The sequence below is a fragment of the Mirounga leonina genome, unplaced genomic scaffold (assembly GCF_011800145.1).
Source record: "Mirounga leonina isolate KUSES-001 unplaced genomic scaffold, KU_Mleo_1.0 Mir_166, whole genome shotgun sequence".
NCBI classification, from domain to species: Eukaryota; Metazoa; Chordata; class Mammalia; order Carnivora; family Phocidae; genus Mirounga; species Mirounga leonina.
Genome location: NW_023270418.1, coordinates 19427158 through 19450559, shown reverse-complemented (window position 1 = coordinate 19450559; position 23402 = coordinate 19427158).

The window sequence follows — 23402 nt, the reverse complement described above, 5'->3', positions numbered from 1 at the left end:
TAAGACTTGGTGAAATTACCTCTCCTTTTCAAATAAGAAGAAAGGAGAATTAATTCCAGTTAATATGATGTAAGTACAACCAAAAGAGACCGACAGAATGATATATTTGTTATAAATTCCCAGATAAAATTTGCAGTGACTTGCAGTTTGGAGTCAGGATTTATATTTTATATCATAACCCACACAACACACAAGCACACATACATGTGGATAGAAGTCAAACTGAATAGAGCTGATAAAATATTTTGATACTATTGATCCCAACTGTTCTCATATTGACAGATTATTGTACATTGAACTGAATGCAGAGAAAGATTTCAGCTAAGTTTTGAAAAACCAAACAATAGAACTATTAAAATATTCAGTTTATTTTTATGATTAACACATGTTAATTGAAAAAAAAGTTCAAGTAACTGTTCAAATAACTATTCTTAGTTATTGTTGATAGAGTGGGATGGCCTAATTCTTTCTAACCCTGGCCCTTGCCCAGGATGTATACTATAGCAGTACTTATTATTAGTTAGTTCCCTCAGATTCCCTCAGATTTAGTTGAAAGTACTTTAAGGTTATTCATACAGCTTATTTCGATGTGAAAATGGTTCTCTTAATAAAAGAATTTGCATGTTATTTCTTTTCATAATACTAATAGTAATATTTGTCATGTCCTTTGGTAGTATTTATAATGATGTTTATAAAGCTTTGGTATACATCATTGTGTTTGATTCTTACCATAAGCTTGTGATACAAATAGTTCATTATGACCATTTGGCTAATGATAAGGAAGCGTGTGTGTGTGTGTGTGTGTGTGGTGGGGTTGGGAGAGAGAGTGCGCCTAATATCTATGTCTCACAGCTACTAAGCCTTAGAGACGTGACTCCTAGTTCAGTGATCATATTCATATAATGACCCAGTTGGCTTGTATTCATACTTCTAAAAAGCTACAAAGTTAACAAACCAGCTAGGGATTGTTCTGGCATAAAAATATATCTATGACTTGAAGAGATGATGCTATTTGTGACAAACGAAGGCTTAGTTGTCTTATACCTGTTGCGGGTGGGGGGTGGTGTGTGTTTTCCCTCCAATTTTCTAAAAATTAAAACCAAAACTGTATGAAAACCACGTATTCTAACCTGCGACATTTTTCCTTATTCCTCTTCAGTCTGAAATGTTCCCCGAAACAATGATATCCTTGGAATTTCTTGGTCAACTGTATCACAGACAATTCTAAATGCCATATACTCTCCTGTTAGGAATTATTACCCAATATTTTGATGAGAAAAATTCACCCTTCTGGCTCTTCAGAATCATTAGGAGGTGGCAACCACAACAGCAAAGATTGACATTGAAGAATATATTTTGGCAATAATCAGCTTTTGGGATTTAGTTTTTAAATGGATCTTTTGGAATAAGCTGAGGACAAACAGTTGCCTAGTTAATTGGGACAAAGGAAAAGCAAATAAAAGGTGTTCTAAATTCTTTTCCACAGCCACACACACCATTGGATGAGCAAGGCAGCCATATAGAGGAGACTTTTCCTCCTCATCATGACCAAAGTGCGGTTCTTTTGTGGTGACTAAGTACAGATCTTCCTCACTTTATGTAGAGTTACATCCCAATAAACTCATCGTAAGTTGAAGGTGCATTTAATATATTTTAATCGACAGAATATTATAGCTTATCCTAGCCTACCTTAAGGGTACCTTATTTTAGTATATGTGCTGCCAAAGCGAGCACTTAAGGGTACCTTAGAACCCTACCTTAGAACACTTACATTAGTCTATAGTTGGGCAGAATCATCTAACAAAAAACCTCTTTTTAAATGGAGTGTTGAATATCTGATGTTATTTATGGAATACTGTACTGAAAGTGAAAAACAGAATGATTGTAGGGGTACAGGATGGTTATCAGTGCATCGATTGTTTACCCTTGTGGTCGTGTGGCTGACTGGGAGCTGTGGCTCCCTGATGCTGGCCATCATCATGAGAGAGGTTCAGGCTGCATATCACTGGCCCAAGAAAAGATCCAAATTCAAAATTCAAAGTATGGTTTCTACTGAATATATGTTGTTTTTGCACCATCATAAAGTTAAAAAATCGTAAGTTGAGCCATTGTAAGTTGGGGATTGTCTCTACAGACCTCGAGTCATTCAAGCTATCACAGGGTCTTTTCACAAGCACTAGTTTTGAAGCTGAAAGAGGTGGATGAAGCATTATAATGCACCTATTCTTCTGGAAACTGCTTTTGAAGGAGAGTGACTGAATGAGCATAACCAAAGTACTGAGGATCATTCCCTGTGGGTGGTCATGATTACATACAAGGAGAAAGAGTCTGTACTTACATGGGTGTGTGCAAGAGTTTATGTATGAATGTGCATGGACATAATCAACCTTCTTGAGTTAGAAGACAATATTTCCTTCCTAACAGTTCTTTTCTAAATCCTAAAATTTAGTATTAGTGTCTGTATTTTTTCATGGACATAATCAACCTTCTTGAGTTAGAAGACAATATTTCCTTCCTAACAGTTCTTTTCTAAATCCTAAAGTTTAGTATTAGTGTCTGTATTTTTATCAGCCAACATGACAATGCTACTTGGATTATTAAGAAAAGAGCCAAAAGCATAATTACATTGTAAGTACTACTTTTTATGGAATATACTGAAATAGTTATGATACTAATGACCAAAAGCTTGCCCCTCACCCCAGTTGCCAGTGTCAGTCTATGCTGCATTAGAATCTGTGCTGAATTAGAAGTAAGTTTAGGATAATCTCCAAGATAAGAAGACTCCCTGCTTATGATTATTATCCTTTTTTTTTTAAAGATTTATTTATTTATTTGAGAGAGCAAGAATGAGAGAGAGAGAGAGTACATGAGAGGGGGGAGGGTTAGAGGGAGAAGCAGGCTCCTCGCCAAGCAGGGAGCCCGATGCGGGACTCGATCCAGGGACTCCAGGATCATGACCTGAGCCGAAGGCAGTCGCTTAACCAACTGAGCCACCCAGGCACCCTGATTATTATCATTTAGTGCTAAAACTCTGTGAAAAATCCCCCCAAAGCTTCGGTGAGTGTAGTGGGAAGAGCATTCATGAGGTTCGTTACCTGCTTTTGTTCCTTTGGCCAAAGGTCTCAATTAAATCAAGTTCAATGTTTTTGCTTGCCCTTTTTCTTATGATGAGGAAAAGCTACAAAAAGAAATCCCATGGAAAGGAGTACCAAGCAAAAATATGTATTACTCCCTAAGGCCTTAAAAGAACAGATTTAAAACAACCACCCAAAGCCTAGAGTGAGGTGAGGAGAGATATATCCATTGTCAAGCAAAAAAGAAACATCATCCCAAGAAGAATCTAAAGTAGAAAAGAAATCCAAAGATAGAAAGCTGTAAAAGATATTCTGAACATATGTAAAAGCTCCAAAATGTTGCATCATAATTAGTTTCCTAGATTCAAGTACATATAATTTTTCCCCCTTGGGGAGAAGTAAAAGCAAAGACACCTGGATTCTAGTAGTTGAAAGAAGTTCTTAAAAAAAAAAAAAAAAAAAGCTTTTTTTTTTTTTTTTTGTCTACTTCAATGCTTAATTATTCCCTAGATCCGGTGTGTCTTTGCTCTTAGGTGTGTATTCTCATTGAAGCAGTTCAATTCACAATAGAATCCTGAAACATTCTAATACTGCCTTCTTGTAAATGTTGCCTTCTAAAGAAATGTTTTATGTCTTAAAAGTTAGAAATAGCCTTTTTAAGCGTAGATATTTGTTCTCAAACCTGCTGGAACTTTTCTTATAGTAAGTCATCACCTTTGTACTCTTTCTTTTGCAAGAAAAGTAGTAGACTACTTTACCAATTGAAATTTGAAGGAAGTAAAGGGAATATGTAATATAAAGGAGTGTATGTATATGCTTAATACTTGATCTTCTATTCAGTAAATGATGCTTTCAAGCTGAATACAGTGAAAGGCAAATTTCTGGTTTCATTAAGGCATGAGTATACAGATTCCTTGCTAGAGGGTGTGATCATCATTAGCAATGTAACCAAATATTGCTGGCTCTCTGTTTTCCATGAATGTGGAAAAATGGTGCCTCTCCACCACTTCAAAGTTAGATGTGGTAATATGATTTGTTTTTATAAACAGAATATGAGTGGAAGTAATACGTATCACTTCTTGGCAGAAACTTTTGAAGACAGTGTGTTATTTGCCATATATTCTTGTCCAGTAAAAAGGTGGTTATGAAATCACCTGTCAAGGTGAAGTTTTTGTCAGCTGAGACCTTGAGTGATTACAGTAAGATGCTCCCTTCTGCCCAACCTGAGAAGTATACACTGTGTGAGCAAGGATTTTTGGGGGGCTGTTTGTTTTGATTTTACTTGTTTGTTACCACAATATAACCTAGTTTACTCTGACTGATTATAACAGGGAAGAATTTAAAAACTTTTCTCCATACAATACCACAAATAAATGAAAATGCAAACTGTGGACTTTGGGTGATAATGATGTGGCATGGTAGGTTCATCAATTATAACAAATGTACCACTCTGGTGAGGGATATTGATAATGCAGAGGTTATGCATGTGTGTGTGTGTGGGGGGGTATATGGGAAATCTCTATACCTTTCCCTGAATTTTGTCATGAACATTAAATGTGTCTAAAAAAATAAAGTATTAAAACAATGTAAGTTTTCTCCAGTATCCAGCATCATGTTAAGTTGGTGAGGTTCTTGAAAGTAATTTCTGTAGGACAAAGTACTTGCTTTGGGCATCTGTCCATGATCAACAATAAACCGTGTCAACGACCTTTCAAGTTTTGACTCTACACATCACATAGTAGAGACAGAAGTGTGTAAAAGAGTAAAAGACAAACTAGCAAATAATGAGTTTTTTGTTGATGGGACCAGCCTTGCTGTTTTGTTTTTGCACCTCACTCTGCCTGGAATGTATTTCTGCCAGATCTTAGCATGGCTGACTCTTCGTCATTCATATATCCATTCACATGTCACCCTTGAGAGCAGATTTGTTGACAACCTTATCAAAAATAGTTCCCTGTCCCATCACTGTCTGTCATATAACATCTTTTATTTTCTTCACAGCTCTTAAACCATCTAAGGTATTTCTACGTGTGCTTGTTTATTGGTTTATTGGCTATAAGATGCCAATATAATAGAGGTTCCATGATTACAAATATGCTGTCTATCAGGTTCATTACTGTGTTCCCAGCTCAAAGAACAGTTATTGGTATAAAACAGGTTGTGATATAATTTTGTGTTTGAATGGGTCATTAGAGACATCTACTTCTGACCAAACCAGAGTAAGAGGGAATGGATCTTTCTTCATCCTTTAAGCGACTAAAATAATCTGGACAAAATATTCGAAAGACTAGTTTCACTGGACAACAGTTATCACCAGACAGTAATCCCTGAGGGCAGGGAAATAAATGAAAGAAGTCCTACCAGTTTTTTAGCTTACTGCATAGAGAGTTTCTAGACCATACCATAGGGAGTGGAACCCAGACAGGGTCCAGCAGTCTCCCTGAGTTGAAGAAATACAGGCTATCCCATCTAGAGTTCACAGGGCAGAGTGCCAAAGGACTGCACTACAGAGTGAGAAAGTGCTGTAGACTTTCTACATCATCAATTATAACAAATGTACCACTCTGGTGAAGGATATTGATAATGCAGAGGTTATCCATGTGTGTGTGTGGGGGGAGGGTATATGGGAAATCTCTATACCTTTCCCTGAATTTTGTCATGAACATTAAATGTGTCTAAAAAAATAAAGTATTAAAACAATGTTTTATATTTGTTTTATTTAACCTTTTTATTGGACAAGAATATATGGCAAATAACCACAGGGTCCATATTGGTCTTCAACTGAGAACTGATCAGAACATGTGGGTGAGGATACTACCAATACCAGAACCACCTAAAAGGGTAAGGGACTCAATCTCCAAGGCTCATATAGGGCCAGGAACATTTTATGTTCTCACCAATCAGAGTGGGGAAAAACTCCATAAACTTGGGCCCCCAGTTAGAGTACACAAGACATTGCCTTGATAGTGGGGAAAAATTATCCTTAGTCTAAAGGTTTCTGTGGTCCTGCCTAACAAAATGAAAAACTTAAACTTCTTCCAAATAACTGTGTTCTAGAACAAAAGTCAGGAACAGAAAAAAATCAACAAGATAAAATTAACAACCCCCCCCAAAAAAATCAACAAGATAAAATTAAAAATTCCTGACATACCATCAAAATTACTAGGTAGGTATGGAAACAGTAATCCACAACCTATAGTGAAGGGGAAACTCAGTCAATTGAAACCAAGCTGAATTAGAAATAATTCAAATGGAAGACTAAGTGGATAGGATATTAAGATATATTTTTTAATTCTATTTTCTGTTTTATAATTAAAAATAAACATGTTAAGGAGAGCCATGGAAGATATAAAAAAAAAACCAAAATGAACTTCCATGAATGAAAACTATAATATCTGAGATAAAAGAATGCACTACATGGGATTAATAGCATATCTGATGCTACAGAAGAAAATATTAGTGTACTTGCAGACTTAGCAATAAAAACTAAGTGAAACAAAAAATAAACCCCTGAGAGATGAAGAAAAACAGGGTGTTGGTAAGACGTGGGACAACATCAAGTGGCAAGCTACCTAATATTCATGTAAATTGGAATCATTAAAAGGGGCGGGGACAGAAAAACTATATGAAGAAATAATGCCTAAAAGTTTTCCAATTTTGATGAAAATCAGAAACGCACAGATTTGAGAAGCTTAGTGAAACCTAAGCAGGAGAAATCTGAAGAAAACTACAACAAACTACATTATAGTCAAATTACTTAAAAAAAAAAAAAAAATCTAAGTGTAGCCAGGGTAAAAAGAACCATTATGTACAGAGGGACAATAACAGTAGACTTGTTCTGAAACAATGAAGGCAAGAAAACAATGGGTAAAATTTTTTTTTGAGATTTTATTTATTTAAGAGAGAGAGAGATAATGAGAGAGTGAGTGCAAGGCAGGGAGGAAGGGGGGACAAGCAGACTCTGTGCTGAGCGTGGAGCCTAAGGCAGGGCTCTGTCTTCGGATCCTTGAGATCATGACCTGAGCCGATATCAAGAGTCCAACGCCTAACCAACTGAGCCACCCAGGTGCCCCTCACGTAGTTTTTTAGACATACAAAAGCTGAAATAATTCGTCACCAGAGGCTCCAAAATATGTTAAAGAAGTCCTTCCAGCAGGACAATGATACCAGATGGAAATGCGTTAACTACACATCTGAATGAGAGCACGGGTCAGAATGGTAATTATGATGTGTAGGTAAATGAATGTTTTTATTTTAAAATTTTAAAGTCATATTACAAGAAATTTTACAATATTACTTTGAAGAAATGTAATATCAATTTATTGTTGGGTTTATAACAAAGGTGAAAATAAATGTATGACAGTAATACCAAAAGTGCAGAAGAACTGAAAGTAATGTATATTGTTATATATTTGTAGTATATACGAAGTGGGGTAATATTACTTGATGGTAGGCTCTAACTTAAAGGTATAGTGTAAATTCTAAAGCAACTTACCCCCAAAAAGAAAAAAAAAAAAAAAAAGAAAAAAACAAGTTTAGAAAATAAACCAAGTGAGATAAAATTAAATTATTAAAAATATTAAATCCAAAAAAGGTAGACAAAGAAGTAAAGGGAAAGAAAGAACAGATGAAATATGTAAAGCAGAAGTGGCAAGGTAGATTTTAACCAAATCTTATTAATAATCCCCGTAAACTTAAATGGTTCAACCATCCCTAATTAAAAGTCAGATATTGTCAGATTAGGTGAAAAAGCAAGACTCAAGTATATCTCGCCTAGAAGAAACCTGCATTAAATATAAAGACACGACTAGGTTAAATGTGAAAGGATGCAGAAGGAGATATACTGCTAACACTAGTCCAAAAAGCTGAAGTAGCTATATTAATGCCAGATAAAGTATACTTTATAAAAAAAATAATACCAGGGATAAAGAGGGTCATTGCATAGAGAAAAAGGGTTAATTCATCAGACGATATATTAAATCTTCAACATTTATGTACCTAGGGACAGAGCTTCAAAATGCACAAAGCAAAAACAGATAAAATTGATAAATAAATCCACCATTACAGTGAAGAATTTCAATAGTAGAATAAGTAGACAGAAAATCACTAAATGTATAGACAAACAGAATAACATTATCAAACAACTTGTCCTAATTTACATTTACAGAGCGCTTTACCCAACAGCGGCAGGATGTGCACGGTTTTTAAGAGCATGCAAACATTTACCAAACGAGGCCATAAAACATGTTCATAAGTTTAACAGGATTCAAATCAAACAAAAAATGTTCTCTGATCACAATGGAATTAATTAATATTCGAAATCAGTAATAGAAAGATATCTGGAAAATCCCCCAATATTTGTAAATTAAGTAACACTCATAAATAAACCATGGGTTAAAAACTATTTTGAACCAAGGAAAAATGAAACACACATATTAGATTTTGTAGAATGCAGCCTAAGAAGTTTTTAGAGGCAAATGTATTGCATTAAAAGCTTGTGTTAGAAAATAATTATCTCAAATCAGTGGCCTAAGCTTCTATGTTGAGTAGGAATACAAGAGCAAATGAAACCTAAAGGAAATAGAAGATAAGAAATGAAGAGCAGAAATCAGTGAAATTAAAAGCAAAGATAGAAAATCAGTTGAACAAAGAGCTGACTTATTGAGAAGATCAATAAAATTGATAAGCTTCTAGCCAGACTGATAAAAAAAAAAAAAGAGTGAATGCACAAATTTCCAATATGAGGAATGAGAGAGGGCGGATCACTATAGATCCAGATATTAAAAGGATAAAGGAATTATTATGAATTAGTAAATAGTTAATACAGGAGTAGTTTAATGAAACCACAATTAACAGTCAATTTACACACAGGCTATTGTTAGTTTATTTAAGGCTGAAGTTAAAAGGAAGAGCCATGATCAAGGATGTAATATGTTAAGTTCCTGAGTTGTTACTCCAGCATATTTTTGTTAATAACAACAACAAAAAATTATCTAGTACCTGGGATTTGAGGGAGCTGTGTTGGACTCTCTCCAGGGAACAAAAAGACAAAAAGAGGTCCTTTGAAAATGCATGTTACGTATGTAAAATAATAAAGCATAAATGTTCAGTGATATGGGTTAAATAACTCCTCTTTAGATTGATAAGAGGGAGTAATTATAAAGGTCCAGGCAGACATCTTGGAGAAATTGATCCAAATAGCTCAGCATTTATGGTAGAGTTACCTAAGTTTGCAATTTCTGGCTGTAAATAAGAAGGCTAAATAATTTGAGAAATATAATGATATTCAAACCTTAATAATTGGTTGAAACTCTTTAAATAAAAGATCCAAGCTAATTTCAAGGTGTAATTAATAAAAAATTAAAGCGTTAAAGAGATGGAATAATAGAATGTAATCTTTTTGGCTAATAAACTAATTCAGAACACTTGGATTATAGGCAAACAAATTTTCCAATAAGCCAAGGAGGGAACAGATACTTTATTAAGTTCCTGTTCTTATATTATGGCATATGATGTGGGAAACAAACAAAAGCATGGTGACATGCTGTAAGTAGACTGTGTTTAAAGGAAAAACATGACTTTTTTTTTTTTTTAAAGATTTTATTTATTTATTTGAGAGAGAGAGAGAGCACATGAGAAGGGGGAAGGGTCAGAGGGAGAAGCAGACTCCCTGCTGAGCAGGGAGCCCAATGCGGGACTCGATCCCGGGACTCCAGGATCATGACCTGAGCCGAAGGCAGTCGCTTAACTAACTGAGCCACCCAGGCGCCCAAACATGACGTTTTCACATAAGAATTCTAAAAGGAATTTGCTCATAATGAGGCTGGTGGGATCCTTTCATACTCAGTATTGACTCCCAAGAAATAAAACATACCCACATTAAAGTCAAACATTTATCTCCTATTTGTAGTAGCTGTTGACTCGCTCTCCCAGACCAATTATGGGAATTTAGAATTTTCTGATTTAGGTGCATTTCCTCCCCTTTAATTCAAACATACTGTTCAAAAGCCCCAGATTACCAGGGTACTTCTTAAAAGTTGAAGTATTCTAATACTAACATCTTCTGGGAAAGAAGTCCATTCTTGCAGGGTCAAGGGAAGGGCACATAGGTGCCCAGCTGTCCTGTAGTTCATGCATACTTCTTGTCAGTTTCCTGTAGTCTACCACCTTTCAGATTAGAATAAAGACTATTGCTGATACTAAGCTTTCTCAGAGTGAGGGAGGAGCAAATTTAATTTAATTTTTAATTTTTTAAAAAGATTTTATTTATTTGACAGAGAGAGAGAGGGAACACAAGCAGGGGGAGCAGCAGAGGGGAGGGAAAAGCAGGCTCTCTGCTGAGCAGGGAACCTGATGCAGGGGCTCCATCCCAGGACCCTCAGATCATGACCTGAGCTGAAGGCAGACGCTTAACCGACTGAGCCACCCAGGCGCTCCGGAACAAATTTAATTTTAAAAAGAAATCAGATTGGAAAGAAACTTTTCATCAACTTTAGTATAACTGTGCAAGTTAACTCCAGATTCTCAGGATGCTGGATGAACAACAATGGGCACACAGTGAGCTGTTTAATTTTATAACTCCTCATTTGTGATCTGACACACTTCTTCAAGAGACCTAGGAAAATGTGCCTGTAACTGATGCCCTGTTGTTGGGGGAGGTCATGGAGAGGATGTGATCTCCAGTTGACCTGAAAGCTGAATCCAGGCAATCTGAGGCTCCCCAACCCCTCCCCATCCTTGGAATACATCATCAGCCATGGTCCCCACAGCTGTAGCCATCTCAAGGACATAGCCTTGGGACTTGAGAGCACCTGCATGTACACGCATATGAAACCAATGAAGGCCTCTATATAAACATTTACGACGCGGGCTGGCAGGTGTGGAGATCTACTTTTCTTGTGCCGCTGAGACGAGCCTGGTAAGTTCCCCTGTTTGTGAAAACTGCCACCTACCATGTTGGAGTGGCCTGCTCTGTTCTGGGGTTTCTCCTTTTCCTCTGTGTTCATGTTTGGGGGCCAGTTTAAGGTTTCACCCAGGGAAACTGTTGCATTTTCAAAAGAACAGTGGTTGAGTTCTTGGTATTTGTTTTCTATGGCAAAATGTTTATTGAATACATAACAATTGTTCGATGAAATTTGATATCTAGACACCCATTTAAAAACAGCAACCTGAGTTGCAAGCATAATCTGATGTAATCTGTTGTGGAATTGCTGATTTAGGAACTATCCTCATTTCCTGGGGTCTTTTCTTACGTCGTCGTTAAGCATTTTCATGTGGGTGCTTGGTGGTCCTGTTGGCTTCACAGCAAGTCTTGATGGGGAAGCAGTAAACTGTCAGCAGATTTTCTTTCTAAATATGCTGTCCCGGTCAAAGTGATCTCAGACAGTTAATCAAGGAAGCAATGTCTCTGTTTTCATGAGTCTTGGAGCAAATGGATAATTGCAAAAACGTATATGTATAATAAACTTTAAAAAGTGGTCCGGAGTTACTCAACTGTAGGTTTACAAAAACAATTGTATAATAAACTTTAAAAAGTGGTCCGGAGTTACTCAACTGTAGGTTTACAAAAACAAGATCAAAATAACTATTTGTAAAAATAAATTTACAAACAAATATCTCAATGTCAAAAGAATTGATTAAATGGTTCTACTTGTTTTATCCGTGGCTCACAAAGACAGAGCTAATATGGTAAGAAACAAACATCTACTTTATTTATAAGACCCATGCAGTACTTCTAGATCACTTATTATGTGTCAGGAAATATGCCAAGCCCATAATAAATATTAATTCATTCCAGTCCCCACAATAATCCTATTAGGTATGGAATAATGTCCTGCTTGCAAGTGAAAGGAAAAATGAGGAAGAGAACAAGAAGGAAAGGGAGGGAGACACTGTGGAGACTAACCATCTGCTATAAGGAAGAACTAAAATTTGAACCCAGGTCTGCCTGGACTCCAATGCCCAAACTTTTAAAACCACCTTTTATTGGCACCTGGGCTAATTAAGCCTGGGATTTGGTGGGTACTAAGTAACTAAATTAAATAAAGGCTAAGATGATATGCTAGGTTTTTAAAGCCTTTCCACACTAACATAGGTGGAATTGTTGATCAATACTAATTCTTCGTGTATTTTGTCTATATGCTGTGTTTATTAATAATGTTCAACTCCCATATATGAATAATTCCTTTAAAATGTCTTTAATAAGATATGATCCAGATGAAACAGAATTATTGTCTTTAGATGGAAACCTTAAACATTTTATATCGATTTTCATTACCAAATTTCTCCCACTGATCTGTGAAGTTTAATCTAGTAGTTGCTCTGTTACAAACACGATTTTTAAATGCTACATTTTATAGAAAAAACTCCTGGAAATGTTAGAGGCAAATCTAATGTTAGTGGCACAGAATATATATTTTTCTTTCTAATATCTGTAACAGATAACTTAGAGTTTGTAAAATAGTGATTTGAGAGTGACATTTGGGGGAAATGCGAGGTGCCCTCCAAGTTCTTATTTTCACCTTTAAATGTTACAAAAATTTAGTATTTCAGATTAATTTTATAAATTTGATCAAAATCTGTTAAATTAGATTGTTTGCAGTTGTTGGTAGAATTCTTTTACCTATATCCTCTTTTGTGACATCTGCTGACAATTCCTGGTATTGCAGCGCTTCCTAACTCATCCTTATCTGCCTTCTCCAACTGTCCAAGACATATATTCAGATAATACCGATTTAATTCACCTTAAGGAACTTAGTGCATGTCTTTGACTAAAGAAGAGGTATTGTAATATGAGACCCAATTCTAGAAGAGAAATGAGTCCTCCAGAGGCTGAGGAATCATTCACTTAACATATTTGTGTATTTTTTCTCATTGCCTGTCACTAAAAGAGATATCCTACATTTTCCCCCTGAAAACCCCAAACTCCTTCCATGTAAGAATATTCTATATTGTAATATTTACTAATGACAGTCATCAACCGTTCCCCCTAATGACCTCATGCCACGCAGATATTCACCATATGACAGTTATGTGATAAAAACTGTGCATCAGAGTAAAACTGTGAAGGGATAGAGTCTAAATCTGTATTAAAAATGAATGAACTGTACCTAGATCCCTGCACACATCGGTGCATGGCTACCAAGCAGAATGCATGAGCAAACTTTCTATATTACCAAGAATCCATTTGTCCATAGTCCCATCAGTCAAATTCAGATACTTGTTGCCAGCTCCTAGATTTATAGGCTAGAGCTGGTTTTTGAAATTGCTTTGTATTTCCATTTAACAGCCAGGGCAGCAGCATGTTAAAATTTTGCCTTGGTCTCCTTGGAGCTTATTTATAAAGCTAATTTGTCTCTCTGGACATTCTCCCCCACCCCCATTCAAATGCCAGCTCTAGGCTTCCGGACCATTAACTGCGCCCCCTCCCTCCCCCCCCTTTTTTTTTTTATCCCAAACAAAATACTGTCCTAGACAATCCCACTGCAGGACCGTGCTGATTCTGATGATGATCTAGTCCTTCCAGGCAGGTTACAAACAATGTTGCCTTCTGGCCGGAGATGGTTTCCCTGCCCTCCCCTCCGACACGCAGGCACACACACAGAGCCCGGGGAAGTACACATTTACTGTACTGCGTGCGGCTGCCTTGAAGAAACTGTAGCTAACCACCTTATTAGTATTCTTGCCTCCACCGTGTCTCACTTGCAGCATCAGAGGGCTGAGCAAAATGCAGTAGAACAGGGGCAGACACAGCTCTGGCAATCATCTCAGTGCAGGCTGCCGAGCGTTGGGGGTGGGGGATGCAGCACATCAAGATTAATAACCTTGCCATAATCCGGGGCGCCCTGCGAGCAGACACCTCTGCTGATTGACCTGCTCCTGGCTTGATGAATCTGCCCGGGGGAGAGGGATCCGGAATCTACCTTGTCCTGGGCAGCCCCCACCCCCCCGCCCGATTTTGGATGTTCTTTTGATCCTACACCGATCTGGGAAGGTAACCGTGAGCCCTACCATCTGCAGCCCACGGCAGCTATTGGAGGTTACTACTGACAGTTTTCATTACACTGGTGTGTGTGTGTGTGTGTGTGTGTGTGTGTGTGAGTGGGGGCGACTGCTTTCTCGTGAAGGAGGATGTGCGAGTGTCCGTGAGTGTGTGTGTGTCTGTGTGACAACCAAAGCAGGTATACCGTGCAGTAGGAGATTTCAACAGCGTGAAAATATTCTCTGGGCACTTGGACTCACAGTGTGTAACCCCCAGCCTTCACCATCCCCTTCCTTCCCCACTCCCCCTTTCTCTTTTTTGCCTTTGATGAGTTTTTGGCTTACTTTTTGGCGGAGTCTCTTGGACACGTTTTTGCTGGTGCTGGAAGATCAGATAAATGGAACCTTTGAAAACTGATTATTTTTCTCCTATGTGACTTAAAAAAAAAGAAGAAGAAGAATATAGAGCAGTGCAAGATAAGCTAGAGGATTTTAAATTTTCCTTGGTGAACTTTGAGGATCCACAAGGAAGGTAAGTCACGGGACTCCTTAGATCTTGGTCCTTGTTTTCTTGCAATGTTTGTGCTTTCCTGTTTGTTTTCGGAAATCCATATGCAGTTTTTAAGTGCATTTTTAGAGCCTGTAATGCTCAGAAGAACTCAGTGTGTGGCATTTTGGGGCTATTTTCATGCCAAGGAGATTATTTGCATTTGTATAACCATCCCCCATCCCTCTTCCTCTTATTTATCTAACATTTTCACAGTGAATTCTGCTTCTATGAAATCTGGAAAAAAAATAATTCCAGCCTTCTCCCTCCCTTAAATGCTCTCTAAATTTGGGGGGGGGGGTGGAAATCAGGAAAGCAACTGGCAGAAGCTCTGAGTAAGAGGCAAAAGTGTGTCTGCTCAGAGACTGAGGGTGGAGGTTGGGGGTGTAATCTGGACTTTTATGATAACTTAATAGTAGACTTTTTTCCCCCCCATGGCACTTATTTTTTCTCTGGAATAGTTAAATCTCCTCTGGAAACCAGCAAATGTGTGGAATACAGAAAAACTGCTTCAACATCTCTTAATTGGAACAAATGAGAACAAAGTGGAAATTGTTTAGCATTTTGAACCTCCTTTTTTGCACAGATTCTCTTGCGATCGCATCTCATTAACCTTTCTGAATGCTCTGTCCCCTGATTGAGACTAGTGTCTCTCATTTTGGAACATCCCCTTACCCTACATGGTCCCTAGAGGAGGAAGTGCATTTGCAAATTCCTCCTAACTGTCTACTCTTGGTTGTAAAAGCAAGCAGGAGGCGTCAGGAATTCAGGTGACTTTGTTCAAACATCTTGCCTAACTCCATCCCTTTAGTGTTTCCTGGTGGTTAGCTGTACTTCTTTTTTTTTTTCTTTCCCTTTTCCCTCAAAGTAAAATGCAGATAGTGTTTCACCTATTTCCATCCCGAGGTGACTTAATTAAAGCAGAGTAGCATTTCACTGTGTTCCGGGAGCTGTATTTTTATCTCTGCACTGGTCTCACGTAGAAGTGAGAGTCCCTCGTAAATGTATTTCTAAAATGTTGAGCCCCCCAAGTAGAAGCATTCAGTCTTCCTCCATCAGTACCATGTGGACGGTTTATCCTAGAAGGAATGGTGAGATTTCATGGAATGTTGGCCAACTTGAACTGTTCTGTGAACATTTTCATGGGAGAGCTGACAGGACGTTAACCAGGCTGAGGAGCACACACAGAGGTGTTTCTCCGAGTGGGGGTGTCTGTGTGTAGATAGAGAGATGATGCAAATTGTAACCTGAGCTTTCTTCAGAGACAGCTGGGGGTCAAAGATGTATTGGGGCATCCAACTCCAGAGATGTCAGAGCTCATACTCCAAACATTAAGACTATTTTCTCTATAAGGGATTTCCCCCCAATCGTGAACTAAAAAGAAAGAAAGAGAAAAAAAACAAAACAAAACTTAAAGATGAGTTTATATCCTGGTCTTCATGGACTATCCCTTATGTCTATCTGATGTTTTTGCAAAGTGGTATGAAAGAAATCATTTAAGGAGGGCCAGTGTTAAAAGATGCCTCTCCGCACCCCCGCCCCCCCCCCCCCCGCCACATAACACCCCCTCCCGCCCTCCCGGGCTGTCACTTCCTCCACTCATTGCTCCTGGTGAAGATACTATGGGAAAACTAGCTCCTATCAGTATAATGTATGATCTATCATTCTTGTCAACTGTTTCTGCTCAGGATATTTTCATCTTTTACTCAGAAATTCCAGTTACATTTCCTTTTATCAGAAAGGGACTTCTTTCATTTTTAAATGACTTGAAACCTAGGAGAAACTCCAAATAAAATTCCATTTTCTTTGTGGAGCAAACAACCTGGGACTTGTGAAACCTGAAGGCAGATGTCATACATGTACTGGAAACACAGGGTACCCCTCTGAGGAGCGTATAGAGCCCTGATCAGTGCTCCAGCGCTTGGGGGTGGGGAGGGGGTCGTGTCGGGGGAGAGGAGTTCCCCACACTCTGCCTGGATCATCACCCTTCCTTAGGTTGGGCAGCTCCTCAGGAACCTGCAGCTTTTGGTAACCAGTACCAGGTACAGGGGACAGTATGTTACGTCTTCTATTTTGTGTGGGGACTGCTCTGAATAAGGAGAAGCCCTTTGAAAATGTCATTCTGGAAGTTGGCAAATTAATGCCTCTTCTTATTGAGGCTATTTAATTCTGACTGCTCCCCTCCCATTCACATTCTCACCCAGGGTGGGTATATTTAGACTTGTGTTGTTGGTGTAAAGAAAAAATTAATTGCAGATTATGCTCAACACTGTCTTAAAAATAATAAGGAAAACATCTTGGCTTTTGTGTGTTTGAGATTTAGTAATTGTAATGAGCGAAACTTCTAGCGATAGCAACACTTTCATTATCACTTATTTTCAGCTAATAATAGAAATGGGGTACAAGCCAACTCAGGATAATGCTGATTACAGTTCCTGCAATGAGTAGAGCATCTCCCTGGTAGGTCAAGGTTTCCTGATGGTCTTTGAGCAGTTGTAACTTTGCATCTTTATTAGCTTAGGTCAGAGCAAAAGTAAAAGCTTTCAATCAGGAGAGGCTCCAGATCTATGGCTTTGTTCTGTCTTTTCCAGATTTGTTTTGTGATAGAGCATGTTTTTTTTTTTTTTTTTTTTTTTGAACAGGGTTTGTTTTCTTGCTTAGTGAGTTCAGAAAAGAAAAGGGAGGGAGGGAAATTTTTGTTTCAGTACAGGTAACCTATCAGAGTTGTCAAGAAAAAGGCTGGAATTCCCTGGAAGGAATATATGCAGAGTTATTTTTTATAAAAGAATTAATTAGTAAAGGGATGCCTTGAGTTTGTTTATTTGGGGGAGAATAAAGGAAATTCCAATTCCTTCTCTATTTAGTTCCAGTCAGTTGGCCAGCCTTTCTGTGGGTCTTTGCTCAAGTGAGCCAACCAGGCCCAACATTCTCCAGTGCCTTTCTATGTTTTTAAGACCGAGGGCACTTAACACATGAATGGCTCTTTCCTTCTGTAACAGACAGAGCTGACAGCTGGAAAGTCAGCTACTGAGAACCTTTAAAGGGAGCCAGAAAGATCACCCCGTAAACTGAAGAGCAAAAGGGAGCTCTTGCAGCTCTAGCCCTGGAGGTGGGTGAGGACCAGGCACACTGAACTTGAAGTTTTGATTGCTGAGTCATTACAACAGCCTGGAGCTGTGTGTTAGCTCCACGAACTGATACTGACATTGGGGCTAATGCTGATAAGAATGGGCTCCAGCATCAGCCTACAGCAGAAAATGCACTCTTGGGATGAAGTAGGTATAGTCTCTGATGACAGCTGCGTGCTTGTATATTTTTGCTATTGTTCTTTATCACTTAAAAACAACTTCTCAGGGTTCCCCCATTGAATTGCAAGGAAAATATGGGTTAATTAAAGTGCAGCTAGAACAGGGGCTTTGCAATGGACTAAATCAATACACTTAATTATCTGAATCCCCATTGGGGACCACTCAATAGTCACAGGTAAAGGGGGGAGGGTTGGGGGGAGACTGGGTTAGAATCCAGAGAAGGAAGGCCTTGGACTGAGAATTAGGTGTCGAACATTGACGTTGCTGCTTGTAAGTCACTCAAAGTCCCAGAGCTCTGATACCTTCCCATGTAGTTTAGAAATAAACATCCCTAACCTCCAGTGTCATCATGAGGATTGTGATGCAATATTACAGAATAAAATGACCTGTAATTGCACATTGCTGTGGAAATGTAAGGTACTATGGTAATGGCGACTTCATATTTGGTTGAAGACTTCACAAAATAATGTCTTCTATACGATTTTCAGTTGATTAAAGAATTGATCTTCCTGATGGGTGAACACTATTTGTGGTGTTAAAATTGGGGTGCTTCACAAATGGGTTGATTCTACCTCATCTTGGTAATTTCTGTGGAACACTCTTGGTTTTGGGTTTATGTATGTGTGCACACATGTGTGTATGAGCTTGTATACATGTGCAAGTAATTGACCAACCTACAGGAGGTTTAACTTTAGGTTCATGAAAAATAGAAAATGTGAGGACCCTAATACACTGTTGTTGAGTATCCAAAAAGGGTAAGAAAGACTTGGGCATTTAGCCTTTTCTCTGGAAATACACAGATCATTACAGGGTTTGTGGATTCTAGAAAACTCCAGTCAACTATGAGGCTGTTGACTAGAATTTGAGTTAAACTTGAAAATTGTGTCAATAGGATTTTTATAATGATAACATAGGTCATGATGATGATTGTCACACCAAGTTATGTTTGGGGGACAGATAGACCAGGATTAAAGGACTGAGTTAGAGATCATTATGACAAGAAAATATGTTGGTAATGAGCACTGGCGTTGGAGTTGGACAGACTTGGGGATGGATATCTAATCTATTGGAGCCTCAGTTATCCAATCTGTAAAACAGGGACAATCAGGTCCTTCAATGGGGCTCTGTGATGTATGAGCAAATGAGTATATATGCACTTGACCCTTGAGTAATGTGGGGGATTAGGGATGCCACCCTCCAGGCAGTAGAAAATCTCATATAACTTTTGACTCCCCCCCAATTTAATAGCCTCCTGTTGATCAGAAACCTTACTGATAACATAGTCAATTCACATACATTTTGTAATATGCATTATGTACTATATTGCGACAAAGTTAGCTAGAGAAAAGAAAATGTTTTTAAGAAAATCCTAGGGAAGGTATATTTACAGCACTGGTAAAACATCCACGTCTAAGCGGACCTGCACCGTTCAAGCCTGTGTTGTTGAGGGGTCAACTGTACAGCACTTGGTTAAATCCTTAACACAAAACTGGACCTCTATAGGTAGTTCACCTCTGTTCTCTCCCTCTTCGTCATCTGGCTTAAGAGTTAGGAAGACCACTCTAATTTAGTGTATTTATGTAACTTATGTGGGTAGGCAAAAGCCCCAAATGTAATCTGAGAGCTAAGTAAAATGGGAGAGAGAAAGCTGTATTTCTGTAAATTAGCTCATTTCATGTACCATGATTTCATCAGATCCTTTCTCAGAGCAACCAAAGTGCCCTTTCCAGATGTCACCTCACTTATGCTCAGAACTTCCAAAATGATACTGAATGGAAGTAGCAAGAATCATGTGCACCCATCCATATGTGGTTGCAGAAACACAATTCACATGTCAGCAAGTGGTGTTAACACTGCTCTTTATCTAACATCCTGTTTTGTTCACAGTCAATGAAAGGATGCGTATTTATTAAACACCTACCAGGTACAAGCCCTGTGATCATTGCTGTGGGGAATCTAGAAGGCCTCTCTCTGCTCATGCTTCTTTGTTGCAATTCCTGCATTTGGATGGGGCATGCTGCAGTTCCAAGGCTGTCCCCTGGAATTTGGACTTGATAGTTGAAACAGGATTAAGATTGCCCTGCACAAAGATGACCTATGTGGGGCTGTGTCATTGTGCATGACCTTTATTTAGTTCAAGAACATCTTGCAAAGGATGTAAAAATCCTTGTTCCTGTTGGAGCTGAGCTGAGCTGTCAGTGATGAGTTCAGTTCTGCTTTGCTAACTCTGCAGGCCTGGTACCACTTGACCCAGGTATTTCTGTTCTGCAAAGTCAGCCTTTCCCTAGGAATGAAGGAGGCAGGATTTTGTCCTTCAGATTGTGGGTTTTTCTATCCTTATAATGAATTGATGGAGCCTATTTTATGGCCTGCCGAGAAGGAAGACAAGAACCATGTTCCCTGTATGTTAAGGCTCCATTTCTTAAAATCCAAATCTAGTAGAGTAAGAAAGGGATGAGGGATGTCACTTGGTCAAAAGAGTAAATGCTCAAGGCTGTGATAGAGGCCTGTAAACTTGCATCAGGATTTGTGGTTAGAACGGTGCACTGAACTAAAATTCCCTGAATAATATACTGCACGTGCACACATTGAGGTGATGTCATAAATTATAACTAATTCTCTCACAGTCAACAAATATATTCAATGTGCCAGATACGGTGCTACATAGGTTATATTATTTATACTTCTCAAAGAAAAGTAAGATAACATTCCCATATTATAGATGAAGCAAAAAGTGATTCATTCCTTTGCCCCAGATTCTGATGGACTTCAAAGCTCTTTATATTCTTTCTATGTATACATAAGGATATATAGTCTATATATACCATTTTTTCTTAAGTTTTTAGATTTGCAAGTCCAATGTTTCTTCACATAAATCCTTGATTATGGACAGTCGAGAAGTAAGTCTCTCTAAATGCAAATCAAATAATCTTGTCATGACAGGGCTCATTCAATCAATGGAAAGATGTGGTCTCTGTTTCGAAGGGACCTCTGAAGGGTCACCTCCTTAACCAGTGGGTTCCTGATAATAGTAAATCATCAGTGCTTTGAGGTAGGGCCTGACATTGACAATGACCTAAATCTCATTGGAACGTTTGGTATCCTGTGCCATGTTGGCAACTGGTAATGGCAAAAGTAACCAGAGTTACAGGTTGTGGGACAAAGAAACGAGGGTCTCCTCTGTAACATTAAATCATAATTAGCATTGGGCAGTATTTGCAGAATGCATGTTATGGGTGTGTCTCTCAATGTTTTTCTACTCATTTGTTAGGTGACTTTGTATGGATTACTTTTGTACCTTTTTCCTTCTCTTACCTTGTGTGGTTGTTCTAAAAAGATTAAGAAAAGTAATACTTATAAGGGACCTAGAAGAGAGACTGGAATTTAATTGGTGTTCAATAAAAGATATATTATAATATTTACTTACAATGGTCAGTAGTAGTATGATTTAGGAAGCTCAGTTTGCGTTTAAACCTTGTACTGCACAGTGCCAGAGCTTATACAAATCGTTGCCTCACATGAATGAACAGAAAAGTGAATATCCAGGTCTGTCTGGCCATAAAAAATATGAATGAGAGGAGGAAAATTATCTTTCAGTAGTATTGATGTCAGTGGGGAACATGCTGATAGAAAAAGTGAATTGTTGTGGAACACTCAAGGAGGCTGGAGAAAGAGAGAACCAAGTCAGAACTTCACGTGCTGAGGAATTTTTCCTATTGTTCAATCCTAAAATGCTATGAGCTTGAGAATGTAGCTCAATGCTTGTCTGTAAACAGGAAAAAGGGTCACATTTGAAAGCTTTCTTGATAAAGAGAAGAGGTAACAATCTTCCTTTGACTTTATGCTGTCAAAGAAAGAAAATTTCAACTCTGCCTTTTCTCTCATCTCTGCAAGATTTCTCTAGCTTTTGTGTATAGTATAGATATTTTTAAAATCAGTTTTTGGTGTTCTAGCTGCTCCTTTTTAATATATATGAGCAAGCCAGAATTCTAAGTGTTTGGTAAGCCATTCCAGGATGGGAGATTTAAATCTTTTATTTAGAACATCTTGATTTTTTTTTTTTTTTTTTTTGTATTCGTGATGTGGGTAACAAGTCCCAGAAATAAGACCAAGTGAGCACACAATGGTTCAGGGTATACTTCTTTGGAAAAATGATTGGAATTAAAATTTTTGATCATACATGCCAGGAATGTTGTAGACAATGTGGAAGAAACATTTCAGTAAAGAAACTGGTTTTTTTAATATAAATGGAGACCAATGTTCGGATAACAGTAGAAATTAAAGTACAAGCAATTTGAACAATCATTTTAATAAAGGTGCAATTGTACCTGAAAAGGAGTGAGTGGTAATACAAACAGTGGGTGAATGAGCTAACTTTCTTCCTGTTGGGGAGCTTCCCTATGTATAGTGATAAACATGTTAAGGAGATAGATACACACAAGCAAAAAATTCCACTTGCACTTCTTCTAAAGGAAAGCCATGTTTATATGTGACTTTTGCTCAGGATCTTTCTTCTACCAAAGAATCTGGACTATATTAAATATTCAACATTTTATCAATTAACTTGTTCTGATTCCATTCCCCCAAGTAAGAGCATATATACAAGTAGTCTTAAGTTTTTCTGAGTGTCTCTTGACTGCAAATACTTTCATGAACCAGAGTCTGTCCTGCTCACAGATGGTTGAGTTCTTGTGTTCATCTGGTGGATGCTTACCTCCTTTATCCCTTTCCTCTTCTTTGACCTATCTTGCCTTACTGCTGTGATTCTACTGGATGTGTGTTTGCCCGTTCAAGTTCGATTTTTTTTCTCTCTCCCATCACTAAAGGCACATGCATTTTTTCCCCCCAAAGCTTTCACTAAATGGAATTCTATATTTCCTATCTGGTGTATGTTTTTTCCCCAAGACTCATTTGACTGCAACCATATATATAATATAATACATATTATATACATATATATATATATATTTTTTCTACTCCTTAATCTCAGAACTATTACCTAAATCTAAATTAAGGTCACTTTTGCATAAGTAAATCAGAGTTCTCAATGAATGCTTTTGTGTGTAATATCCTTTTGCATCTGTGGTCCTTTCAGTGGTATCATTTACTGATGTGTTTATTGGAATACCTGCTAGGTTCACTATTTATATCAGTTATAGTGTGGAACACAAAGTTGTAAGCATATGACTTTCTTCCCCTCAAATATGTTAATGTATTATTGCTAATGTTACATTATCAAAAGAGAAATTAACTTGCTAAACAAGGCAGCATCAGGTTCAGAACCAAAAAATGGAGTCAATATGAATGATTTACAGAATACAGTTATCACTGGGGAGTTTGTAGTTGGGGAATTTTAAGGAAGAAAGCTGAACTTGGGTTTAGCCCGAAATATAATGTGAAGTGACCATTTTTCTGAAGAGGATATGGAAGAGATTAGGACTTCCCTGTGAATAGAATAAGAAAATGTCATCAACAGATAGTTGGTGGGTAAGA